Genomic DNA, 12,041 nt, shown 5'->3' with positions numbered 1-12,041 from the left:
CCGTGCTGCCAGCCCTGCAGCGCACAGGTGAAGGAACAGACAGGTAGCTCTCCTGTTTGGCTGAGGAAGAGGATAGGAAGAGTCCTCCCATGCTGGATTAAAAAGATCCCACTTCACATCCGTGTACACTCCACAGTCGCTCAACAGGTTAGCTAACAGGCCTGGCTAATGGGCTTGTGATCTCCAGGACAGGACTTCAATTTAGTGCCAAAAAGCTGTTGGTGCTGCTGCAGCCACCGAGGCTGGTTGGACGGGCAGGAGGAGCAGGACTGCAGCTGGACAGCCAGAGGTGTGAGAGATGGAGGAGCTCCCCGAGGTCAGCTGCAAGTGCAGGAAGGAAGGGAAGTTTTCTTCGTGTTGCCCAAGAGATTCCTTAGGGGAAGGTTTATTTGTCATCAAGACGTGTACATCCTAAAGGTGGGGGTTTCACCCTGGCTTGTGGTTGAGAGGGTTTTTTTTCCCTGTACTTCGTTCAACCCAGCTGGTAGCTGCAGACAGACTTTCTGGCCAGCTGGCAGGACTGTCACCTGAAGTCTTGTCCCTGAGATGGAGGGCTGCAGGCACTTGTTTCATCCTTGGAAGCTCCGGAGCCAGAGCAGATGCCAGCGATGGTGTCGGAGAGGAGCTGAGCCTGTGCACTGCTCCTCCACCCCCTGCCCCGGAGCTGAGCCACCAAAGCACAGTGACTTGTTAGTCCCTTCCAGGACTCAGTAGCAATGTTCCAGCAGACACTGTCAAACTCCCAAAATACCCAGTTTTTGTTAAGCAAATTCCTGTTTTCCCTGCTGCCTTCACTTCACTGGGAAGTGGTGAGGGAAACTCAGCCTGCTGGTTTCCCTGCCCAAGTAGGAGGGGGAGAAAAGCATGAAGAAAAGTATGAGGAAATTAGGCAGAAGGGTTTTTTTACATTCTGATTGTTTTAGCAGAAGTATTAAAATACAGCTTGTGGTGTTGCAATGTGATCGGTGTTGATGGGCGAAGGAAGGTGTGTATAAAACCCTTCCCAACCAAACAATTTGTGATCAAACTTTTTGTTGTTTTGGAAACATGAGTTAATATAAATAAAACATGTCCTGGGAATAAACTGCACATGGCAGAACTTGGTGGTAAATGGTGTCTCAGCTTCAGGATATGGCCAAAAGAATGGGCAGAGAGCTAAGTTTTAGCGTGTTGGTTTACCTGGAAAGTGGGAGAAAAGGGTTCAAAACCCATCTGTGAGTCAGGGCAGGCACTTAAACCTTGGACTGTTCCCATCCAGAGCTGAGAACCAAGCCCTTGGTTACTGTGGGGTTGTAGTTTCTTTTTTTTTTTCCTCCATATTTTTAAGAAATGCTTTATTAGCCAAGAATGTGGAATGGAAATAAATATTTAGTTTTTAAATCACTAAATATTTTTGTGGTCTGGAAAGCCTGTCAATGGTAGCCTGGCATCTGCATGCTGCTCTTTGCAAAGCACAGCTCTCCCTCATGTTTCAGAATCAGAAACATGGAAAAGGAGAGTAGTTTAATTGAAATGCATTACTTCTGTGTTGATTAAAAATCTGATTATGGGAATGGCAACTGTCATTCAACAGGAAAAGTGTGGCACTAGAGCAGACAGCCGAGGAGTGTGCGGATAAAATTGTAAACATGTTTTTACATAGTTACCCAGATTTTTTTACACAGTAACTTTTTACAAAGTTACCCAGATTTTCCTGCTCCTCACAGTTCGTAGTTTCTAACCCATAGGTGCCGAAGCACTGGGGCAATATTAGCTTGGAAATGTATACATTTTACTGCCTGTCTGTTTTGTTTGACATTTACAAGGCTGGGAAAACAGGAAATTTACTATAAGTCAGTCATCTGCAAGCATGAGCAGGAAAATAACGGTTCTGACCTTGCGCTTGGTGAAAGAGACTAGGATGGAAATGTAGGTGGAATAGGCTGTGCATGGGCTTTGTCATTCAACCAGAGTTTGTAAACTTACAGGTTTGCTTGCAATGTTTGTTATTTTTTTTTTCTTGCTTTTGTGCATGGTAAGTTTGAAAAGTACAAAAAGGAGGAACCTCTATGAAATCTCCTAATGGAAATACAGGCATTTAATACTGGTCATATGGGATTTCTTGGTCCTTTGCTTACCCTGGAAGGAAGAGTGAAGAAGGCTAAAGAACTTGAATGGAGCTTTCCCTTCCTTTTCCCCTTATGCCCTTTTTTTCTGCTATGACATTTGAGAATAAAACTGTGCCATTATAGTTGCCTGTTTCGGGGGAGAGAGAGGAAGAATCTTGCTGCCACGTATCTTAGTAACTTTCAGAACTGTCAAATGTGTGAAAAAAACCTCAGTTAACATGTAGTGCTTTTATGACTGACTGTTTCCATCTTACATCTGTGCCTAAGTTCTGATGAAATCGGCAATTAACTTCTGTGGAGTTAATAAATGCATTTTTATTATTACTTGGTCAGAGAGTATGGAATTAATAGATTGAATTATAGGAGCAGTGGTCACATATTCTAGTGTAAAGCTGGCATTGCCTTAACATAGTGATTTCCCAGCTGTACTGTGAATATTGTAGCTTCCTTGAATACATTTCACATTTGTCAAAATAGCTCACTTTGATAAATTGATAATTGATTGCATTGGATAGATCAGTTATAAAATCAGGCACACCATTTCTTCTCATGGATCTTTGTTAACAGAGTCCAGCATAAGAGAAGTTTGTTGTGCCATCCTCCAAAAGAGAAGAATTTCGACTGTATCTATAAAAAAAGGACCATGTTTTATTTGAGGAAGGGTATCTGGGTTTTCATTCCCCCTCAGTGAGAGATGAGCACATTCAGAGAGATTTCCAAGTTTTTTTGCTCCTTGGTTCCATGACCTGTGCCAAACCACACCAAGCCAGATGCTTGGTATGGGAAACTGTCAGAGTTAATATGCTTGTAAATTAAATTGTAAATTAAATTGGTTTTTCAGTTCTCATTTCAACGCTTTGCTTCCCTAAAAAGTCTCAGAATCCCAAGCTCCTAATGACCTATTGCTTTGAAACCAGGAGGTGCTGAGAGCAGTTTATGCAATTAATAATTTTGATAGGACTTTGCAGCTGGGATGATCCCACGGTAGGGAGGAGTTGTGTGCTTGTGGGTTTTTTTTTTTAGCCCTGTACAGGGCAGACATGATCCCAAGCAGAAACAGTCACTGTTTACCCAGTGCTATTAGCTGCATTTGTTTCTTTTCAAACATTAACTTGACCCTAAGATAAATCCTGAAATACAGTGCAGTGACTCAATGCTTCAATGTCAGGCTGGCATCTGCTATACATGAGATGTTCAACTCAGTTACATGTATCCATGTGAACAAAACCAGCTTCTTTCAAAAAGTTTCCGTGAGCTGGTATTTGAGTATTTTCCTTTTATTTTCCTGAGAGAGCTTGTGAGATAATTTCTGTTTGTTATTTTGGCATTTTTTTGTAAAACACCAAAAAAAAAAAAAAAGAAAACAAAGGAAGAGCTGATGGTTTAGCACACACAGGGAAGCAGAGTGTCACTTTGTGAGTGGTGATGCTGAACATCCCACGCTCAGTGCCCATGCCTGGCGCTGCAGAAGCCCAGCAGTGAGTGTGGAGCAGAGCTTGGGGGTGATGTGCTGAGCCAGGGAAGGGAGAGGCTGTTTAGAGAGTGAGCCCTTGCTGTTCCCAGTTTACCTCTGCAGCATCACACATGAGCTCCAAAAAGTGTTTTCCTCCAGTCTCTGCTAGCTCAGTGCCAGTCGCTTACACAGTGAATTCTTTCAGTCATTTTTCCATCTGACCCAAATTCTTTTTGGACCCAGGTGGTTTTCAAATGGAGAGAAAGAAATGTTGTCATCTGAAAACCTCTGAGTTGTTCTTGTATTCTGGATTTATAAGGCCTGTTTTCAACTCTGACAATTGGAGTAGTCGTGAATGAAATGTAAAATTAAAAAAGGCAGAATCTCTTTTTCTCTCACTTGGAGCATATTTTGCTACAAATCAGGAGTACTGAGTTTTCTTTAAAGCAGTACTTAAAGAAGTACTGCACTTAGTAGTCATGAAATTTGTATGTCTTGTATTAAAATACTGCCTTGAGCAAGACCTTATCTTTACTGTGCCTGAATTTGCAGTGCAGAACTTGCCAGCATTTGGAAGTTGATCCTGCTCATGGCAAAGCAGTCATCCATCCTCTCCAGCCATGGAGTAGCACCCCAGAGATGGGCAAGAGAGCCCAAGAGCCACATTGTGCCTGTTATAAAAATTTCCAGGAGTTAATGTGATACTTTTCATGGCAAGAAAGGGGGCTATGCTTTCCACAATAAAGTTTATCTTTCCACCCGTTGGGATGGGACTCCTGGCTCCCTCTTTATGGCCAGTCAGATCACAGAGCAATTAAATCACAATTATGGTCTAATTATGAGCAGTCATTCAACACCACTGCAAAATATGATGTTAACACCATCCTGCATGTTGTTCCACGTTTTTAAGACCGAATTACAACTCCTGCATGAGTGAATTATTGACCTGCTATCATGAAATTTAAGATTCATCTTCCATGTTAGAAATGTAAGATTTTTTTTTTTTTTTAACAGGTTTGAAAGCCAAACCAGCAGTAGCTCCTTGCATTCCTGGGTTTGGGATTGTCATTTTCTCCTGGTTCAGCTCAGGCTGTGATCATTCATGCATCTCTCCTGGCTGTTCCTGTATCTCTTGATCTGATGCCTGAGAAACACACTTGCTCCTTTGGCAGAGTCTGCGTGCACAGGGAAACATTTGCCCCAGGGCAGCTGCATTAAGGTGCAAAGATATTCAGAGCAGCACTTTTGTGGCAGTGCAGAACCGATGATTTGAGCCCTCTCATTAGATTTCAGCGTGGCTCAGTTTGAAGTAATGTGGAAGCTGAGAAGATGCTGCTGCCTCAAGGGCTTTTTTCTATTGCATTAGCAGGGTCTGGGCTGTGGGCAAGGACAGGATCTTTGGGACCTCTCCTGAGGTTTTTAAAAATAATTGGCCAAGTTTTTTATTTGCATTCCTTTGCTTAGCTCCAGACACGAGCTGTGCCTGCTAGTTATTTCAGGTGTTTGTATTTTTTTTTTCACACTTCCTCTGACTTTGACTGGAACTTGTAAATCAAGGCATTTGGTTTTGATCTTTGTGTGCTGCAAGTGACTTGAATTTCTTGATGAAAAGCACAGAATAGTGGTTCTGTAAGAGCAAGTGCCATGAATTTATAGAAGGACTATGAAGAATTTGAGGCAAAATGTTAGCTGAAGGTGTGGGGATCCTTGCTTGAGCACTCAGTGGTACTTGAAGGGCAGGTACTCAAACTTCTGCATCCTGCCTGAGCTCCTTCCAGCTCCCTGTCCCAATTCCTGCAGCAGCAAAATGCAGATCCTCCTGCTCCATATTTCTCCAGAGTTTTTCTCTAGCTCAGCTGTGGAGAAGATTTATTTTTGCCTTTTAGAAAGCGAGTCTGAAGTGACCTTTCTGCGCCAAGGGCACAGGGCTGGGTCAGCCCGCTGTGATCCCTGGGGATCCTCTCTGCTCCCTTGCCCTGTCACCAGGGGCATCTCCTGCAGGATGGGGACAGCAGCAGCTCCTCAGTGCTGAGTGACAGCACTGCTGAGCCTGCAGGACCAGCTCCTCACAAACACCATTTCCACCGCTATCATCATTTTCTCTGTCTGTCTGGACACTTGGTGTTCTGTTTGCTCAGTTTGTGTGGCTGTGGTTTGACAGGTAGGGGCTCAGAGCTGCAGCCCAGAGAGACCCACAGCATCAGATGGCTTAAGGCTGGGGCTTCCTGCAAGGATCTGGTGTTGGGAAACAGACATAAACCTAGGCTCTCATCCAGATTTGGTTATCTGCTGATCTGAGAGAGAGCTGTGGAAGAGGCTGCCTGCTTCCAGAGCAGTTTGGCAGCTTTTGCATTGCACTGGTATGTTGGCAGATTGGGATGTTTATTTTTTCCCCCCTTAATTGTAATTTTTTGCTTTTCCTTCTGAACCAAATAGGTGGGCCAGCATCTCCCTTGGCCCTGCAGGGGCAGTATGGCTCAGGGTAAATGGGTTATTTTTGTTGAGATCCACCCTTCAGTTTCTAAAAGTCACACACTCCATCCATGCTTCCTCTTGTGACATTTTAAATGGTTTCCAGAACCATTCCACTGCTACAAGCAGGAATGATGGCATCATGATCTCTGTTAGTCCCCAGCCCTGACTCTGGCATCATTTTGTGTTAGCAATATTATTTTATTTTAATATTGTTAATTTTGTGTTAGCAATATTATTTAAACCTTTTTTAGTATTATTATTTTAGTAATATTTAATTACTAATTAAATTACTAATTTTTACTAATATTATTTAAACCTAATTGTTTGGTTTGTGTTAGTAATATTATTTAAATCTGCAAATTTTTTTTATCTGCCCCTAGTAGACCTTGGAGAAACAAACCAGTTTTTTCTTCAGGTCCTGATGTTTTGGGTTACATTTTTACACACTTGGCTTTTGGCTAAAGACAATTCCAGTTTTTCTGGCTTTGAGGGTTTGTATTGTAACTTTACAGAAAAATAAGGTTTTAAAAAAATATTTATTGAATTTCATTAGCTGTCCCTTATTAGACTAAACAATAACGCTTACTACACGGTGTGAAAATAATGCAAAGTGCCCTGTCTTCATAATGGAACAGGAAATCAAAACAAACAAAGCCTTTGGGATGACTTGCAAAGTGGAACAGATGCCCTTACAATTGCAAGCCATTTGAATAAGGAATCAGTTTTGCATGGTTTGCTAATCCTTCAGTAAAGAGTTCATTGTCTTGGATTACACATCTGTAATTTTGGAGCCCTCAAGTCAGTGTCTCAGTACAATTAGAGTGGGAAGAGACTGACTTCTTTCTTCATATCCTTAATCTCTGGCTTGTTTTTTAAGAGGAAAACCTCAACTCTGGGTTTTTCATTTAGTTATTAACAAAAAGCCTTTGAAAAAGAAGCTGCCTAAAATCCAGCCACTCCCTCAACACAAACAAAGCTGGGCAGATATTGCGTGCTTTAAAAAAACCCCAACTTTGATGTTCGACCTGTCTTATTCCAGCGGTGCAGATCCTGCACCAAGTGGGTGTTAGACCAAACTGATGACAGACTCAGATGTCTCCGAGGCTTTTGGATGAATAAGAGAGGAGAGTTACTGCCCAAACAGGCTGAACTGGACAGGTGGGGACCTGGGCTGCAGAATAACTGCAAAATGGCTTTTCTTAAAAATAGCAAGGAACATGTCCCTCCTCCTCCTTTCCCAAAGGCTCAGCTAGAACTCCCAATTAGCAATTTAAAGGCAGGGATACAGGTGGAGGTTCCTGAGCCTTGGAGAAATTCCCTGCAGCCCTGTGGGAAGCCAGGGATGGCTGGAGCAGAGGTGGAAGAGCAGCAGGAGATGCACACATTATTCCAAAAGCTTTGGGTTGGGCAAGTTTCCCTGTTCTCTAGTGGAGTTGTTCATGCTGTCCCTAAAAACAGGCTGAGTGTTTTCTGCAGGACCAGCCAGGAGCAGGGCTCTTTCTAGCTGGTGACAGTCCCACAGCAGTCCCTCATCTTGTTCTGGCCCTGGTAGAGGGCCAGAGAGGGACTGGAGAGGGACTTTTTACAAAGGTGGGCAGTGATAAGATAAGGGGGAATGACATCAATGCCCCTGAAAAAAGTGCAGGGTTAGGTAGGACAAAGAAGAAATTCCTTGCTGAGTGGATGAGGGTGGGCAGACCCTGGCACAGGGTGTTCAGAGCAGCTGTGGCTGCCCCTGGAGCCCTGGCAGTGCCCAAGGCCAGGCTGGATGGGGTCTGGAGCACCTGGGACAGTGGAAGGTGTCCCTGCCATGGCAGGGGGTGTCAGAACTGAATGATCTTCGAGATCCCTTCCAGCTGAAACCATTCTGTGACTCTGTGGTGCAGCTTTGCTGTTGAATATTCTGTTAGGATGCGGTGCCTACAACACCTCCTGCTGCCCCAGGACAGTGTGTGGCTCCCCTGTGTGACACGGGGACAGTGGGGGATGTGTGGCAGAGCACAGCCCTGGGGGAGCTGATCCCTGGGAGCTGGGGGTGAGAAATCTGCAGTTTGGCTGAATTTGGGGAAACTGCTCCAAGCTGAGTCTCCTCTTTGCAGTGCTGCTGCCTGGGGGACAGCACTGAAGACAGGACACCTGATGGGGCTTTGGCAGCCACTGGTCCAGCCCAGGCTTTGTTCTCTCCCTGTCCTGTGGGCAAAAGAGGGATTAGTCCGGTGCAAAATAAAGAATCATATTCTTCTATTTTCCCTGGTATGCATTTTCCCTTAAACAATGAAGTGACTAATATAGAATATCTTCTCCATGTGCTCTGGTGGTGGTTTAGAGGAGCAGCAATAGCCTGACTGTGTGAGCAAGTCCAGAGGTTCTGCTGCCTGCTCAGCAGGGACTCTGAGGATCACAGAATCTGCTGTTGCTGAATAAAATCAGTAAGTTGTTTACTTAATGGGAGGGGATGGCTTGCTTTGTTGTTGTTAGATTGTCTTCTGCTGGTACCCCAGCTAAGGCTGTGTATTTGTTTGATGTGCAAATAGCAAACTTGCTTAGCAATGGCATGTAGTGTTTTGTTAACTTGCCTGTAGCCTGTGTGCACTGTGGGGTCCTCCCTGTCACCTACTGTCTGCTTTTATTAATCAAACTGTTTCCAAGTGGAGATCTGAGATGCCAAATGCTTTTATACATGTCCTGTAGCTTTCCTTCTATTTTTTTTTTTTAATGAAGAGATATAGGCATGCTGAGACTGTTCTCCCAATTTCATGTGGAGCTATTTTTGTCTGGACTAAGCTACAGTCTGTAAATCCCTCATGGTGCTTTGTTTGCTCCAGGTGGAGTGAGGCAATTAAACCCCCACTGTCTGTCTCTGGCTTTCTGTGGGAGGTGTGGAACTGCTCTGGGCAAAATCCAGATGGGCACTGAGGATATCAGGGCTGTGCTGGTCCAAGGGTTGGCTGCTCAGTGAGGTTACATACAGGGGAAAAATGTATATCTACACACAGCCTGCACCCAGTGCAAGAGGAGGAGCTTGTGAAAATATTGTGTCACCCATCAAAATAGTTTGAATTCTTGGGTGAGACTCTGACAATATGTGATGGTGTGTATATATGAATATATATGTATTTAAATTTTTCACTTTTGTATCCCTGTTGTCAAATGCTGCTTTAGTGAAAAAAGTTCCAGAATGTCCTTTTCTTCACTCTTAATTTTTCCTTTATAATAGAAACTAATCCCATGATTTCAGCAGCTCAGGTTGCTGAGCAGCCAGTGCCATGGGTTTCACCACAAGTGCTAAAATTCATTGTTGGCACAGCTGTTTGGGAGCTGAACAGGAAGAGTTTGAAACCACCAGCATTCTGGCTGAGAACAGTTCCCATGGCCATTATCTCATCATGAGATGCAGGAGCAGCCTCTGCTCCTGCAGAAACATAGAAAATCACAATTGTGGTGTTGCTGTGGTGAAACTGTTTCAGTGATCCTTGTCCTGTAAATCACCTGCAGGAACAAGTTGGTTTTGAGAGATGGTTTGCTCAAGAGACCTCAGCAGCTTTCAGGTTACATGAAGAAGAAGATCCAGATTCCTCTTCCTGACCAGCACTGGGGGCAGCTGCTGCCTAGACCTTGGTCTGGCCCCTGTGAGTCATTCTGAGCACGCAGGAGGGAAATCCAGAGTACGCCTATGAAGTGCACCTGGGAAAGGTGCCCAGTTTCACTGTGCACAGAGGTCTCTGGCGTGCTGAAGGCCATAAAATGGCATTTAGCTCCCTCCTTCCAGGGGCAGGCAGAGGTTACACTTTAACACAGGCTCGTTCCTTTTGAGGATGGGGAATGTGGTGAATGCCTGGATGCATGATGCCAGTCTGCCAGGAGTGATGAGTTTGGGGTCCTCTTGTGCCAGGCAGGGCATGGACCTGAGAGTTGTCCCTGCCTGGGTGTTTAGAGAAGAATGAGGGATGTGGAGAGCTCAGTGATGAGGGGAGGGGAGAAAGGCAAGCGCAAAGGCTGTGTGGCTCAGTTGGGATGTTTGTGACAAGAGCATGGACCCACAAATCTTGGCTCCCTCTTGCTGTGCTGTGGGGGTCTGCTGCTTCCCAGATCCTCATTAAAACAGGGGGAAAGGGTGAATTGCCTCAGCTGGAACAGCTCCCTTGTTGCATTGCCAGGTTGTCCTGCTCAGGTGGAGCTTTGCCACAACAGGGTTTCCATAAAATGCCCTATAGTTTGTTGGCTTTTATTTTTTTTTAATTTGTGCTTATAAAACCTGTCAAAGGCTGAAATTTTTATCTGCAAAAGAGATGGATTAGGGACTAGCCAAGGCTACTTTTCCATTTATTCTTGTTTTCTGTTGCCAATTTTCCAGTTGTATTAGTTGATGCTAGAAATACCCACGTATCAGTTTTTCCAGGAGCTAAACACAAAGAGGGTTTTTTTACATAGTTCTGAGCTGGGGTAGGATATCTTGGTCATATTGCAGACTGGCAAATTTGGATGTGCTGAAGTTGTTGCACATGAGAAAAGCCCCAGTAAAAATGAGAGTGCTTAAATTTAAGCATGTGCTAGCGTAACACATTGCAGAGGGCTTTTTGTATCTTGTCTGTAAAAGATGCTATAATCAGCACTGAGGCTTGCCTAAACCAGTGTGGAAATTGCTGTTTGCCTAAAAAGCCGGGCAAGTTGTCACAATCCCAACATTAAAAGGCTGCAGAGGATTAACCAAAACCTATTTCCAATTGATTTAGTGCAGCTCAGCCTGCTCAGCTGTGTCCTGCCGGGGGACCGTGGCGCTCTGAGCTGCTCTGAGTCCCAACACCAAGTGGGTGAGCTGGCACTGCATCTTGCTGTGATGGCTCTGCCTGCTGTCCCCTGGGGATGCTGAGGAAACAAGGGAGCCCTGGCTCCCAACTCTCAGGTTTTGTGTTGCTGGAATGGCTCCCAAGGTATTAAAGGGTTTTTTCCCAGCCTCACGCTCAAAGAAGAAGTCGGGATTCCTCAGCTCTGCTTTTCAAGGTCGTTTATTTTCTCTTATCTGCAGAGTTCTGCCCAGCAGGTCAGGTTGTGGCACATACTGACTGCCCTCAGGGTGGTGTTGGTTTTTTATACTAAGAACTAAGTGTACTTTATTTACAATAGTTTTCCAGTACCTATCACCTTTGTTAGACAGTCTCTCTCTATCATAAACCAATCCAGAAGTGTCACCATCCCAGCAGAAGATGGAGGGCAAGAAGAAGAAGAAAGACAGGGTATGCCCAGATTCCTCCATCTTGCCTCTTGAACCCCCCCCTAAATCCTCAAAATTCTACTTTTCCACCCTGTGACAAATTCACTATCATTCTATTCAAACCCCTGTGGCTTGTAACTCCTCACACAAAGTTGGGAATTGTTTCCATGGGCTAAAATCAAAGGCACAGGTGTCTTTGACCCCGTGCCAAGGTCTCTGAGCCCCCTGCCAGGGTCTGGAGTCCTCCAGGGCAGCCAGAGGAATGTCCTGGGTTCTGACACCCGGGCTGGCTGCTCACAATTTGCTTTTATTTGCTGTGTTCTTCTCCCCCTGGGCAGCGGCTGCCGCAGCCGGGGCTGCCCGGATGGGATCTGGCCCCTGGCAGGGAGCACAAGCATTTTTCCACGGTGCAGTTGAGTTGGCAGGGAAGGTCCCATCAGCTGCCTGGCTGGAGCCTGGCTCAGGATGTGCTGGATACAATAATTCGTTGGTGGATTCCTGACAAAAGAGTGTTTCTGCCGCCTGCAGCACCTCCTGCCCTCCAGGCCCTGGGTGTGTGCTCAACAGGAAGGTTCAAAACTTTCCTTCAAAAAGCTGGGGGCTTTTTTAACAGTCTTACAGACTTAATTAAAACTGGTGTTCCTCTTTTCCTGTATTAGTTGCAGGTGGAGGTAGATTTTACAAATAGTAGGTGACTTTTGATGCTGTCCTGCTCTGGCTACTCCATTTTTCTAAACCTCAGCAACCTGTGAGCTTTGACAAGCAGAGCCTGCTCCTCCCTGAGCTCTGGCTG

At 44.9% G+C, this 12,041-nt stretch overlaps 1 protein-coding gene across 19 annotated transcripts in view; it reads left to right on the top strand.

The window, feature by feature from the left end:
* Positions 1-12,041, top strand: part of MAGI1 (membrane associated guanylate kinase, WW and PDZ domain containing 1) — a 331,729-nt gene that overhangs the window by 1,192 nt on the left and 318,496 nt on the right. The gene's annotated exons all lie outside the window — the stretch shown is intronic.

This window comes from Fringilla coelebs, assembly GCF_963513975.1.
Source record: "Fringilla coelebs genome assembly, chromosome: 13".
Lineage (NCBI taxonomy): Eukaryota > Metazoa > Chordata > Aves > Passeriformes > Fringillidae > Fringilla > Fringilla coelebs.
Note: the sequence above shows the minus strand (reverse complement) of the source record. Positions and strands in the feature narration are given on the sequence as shown.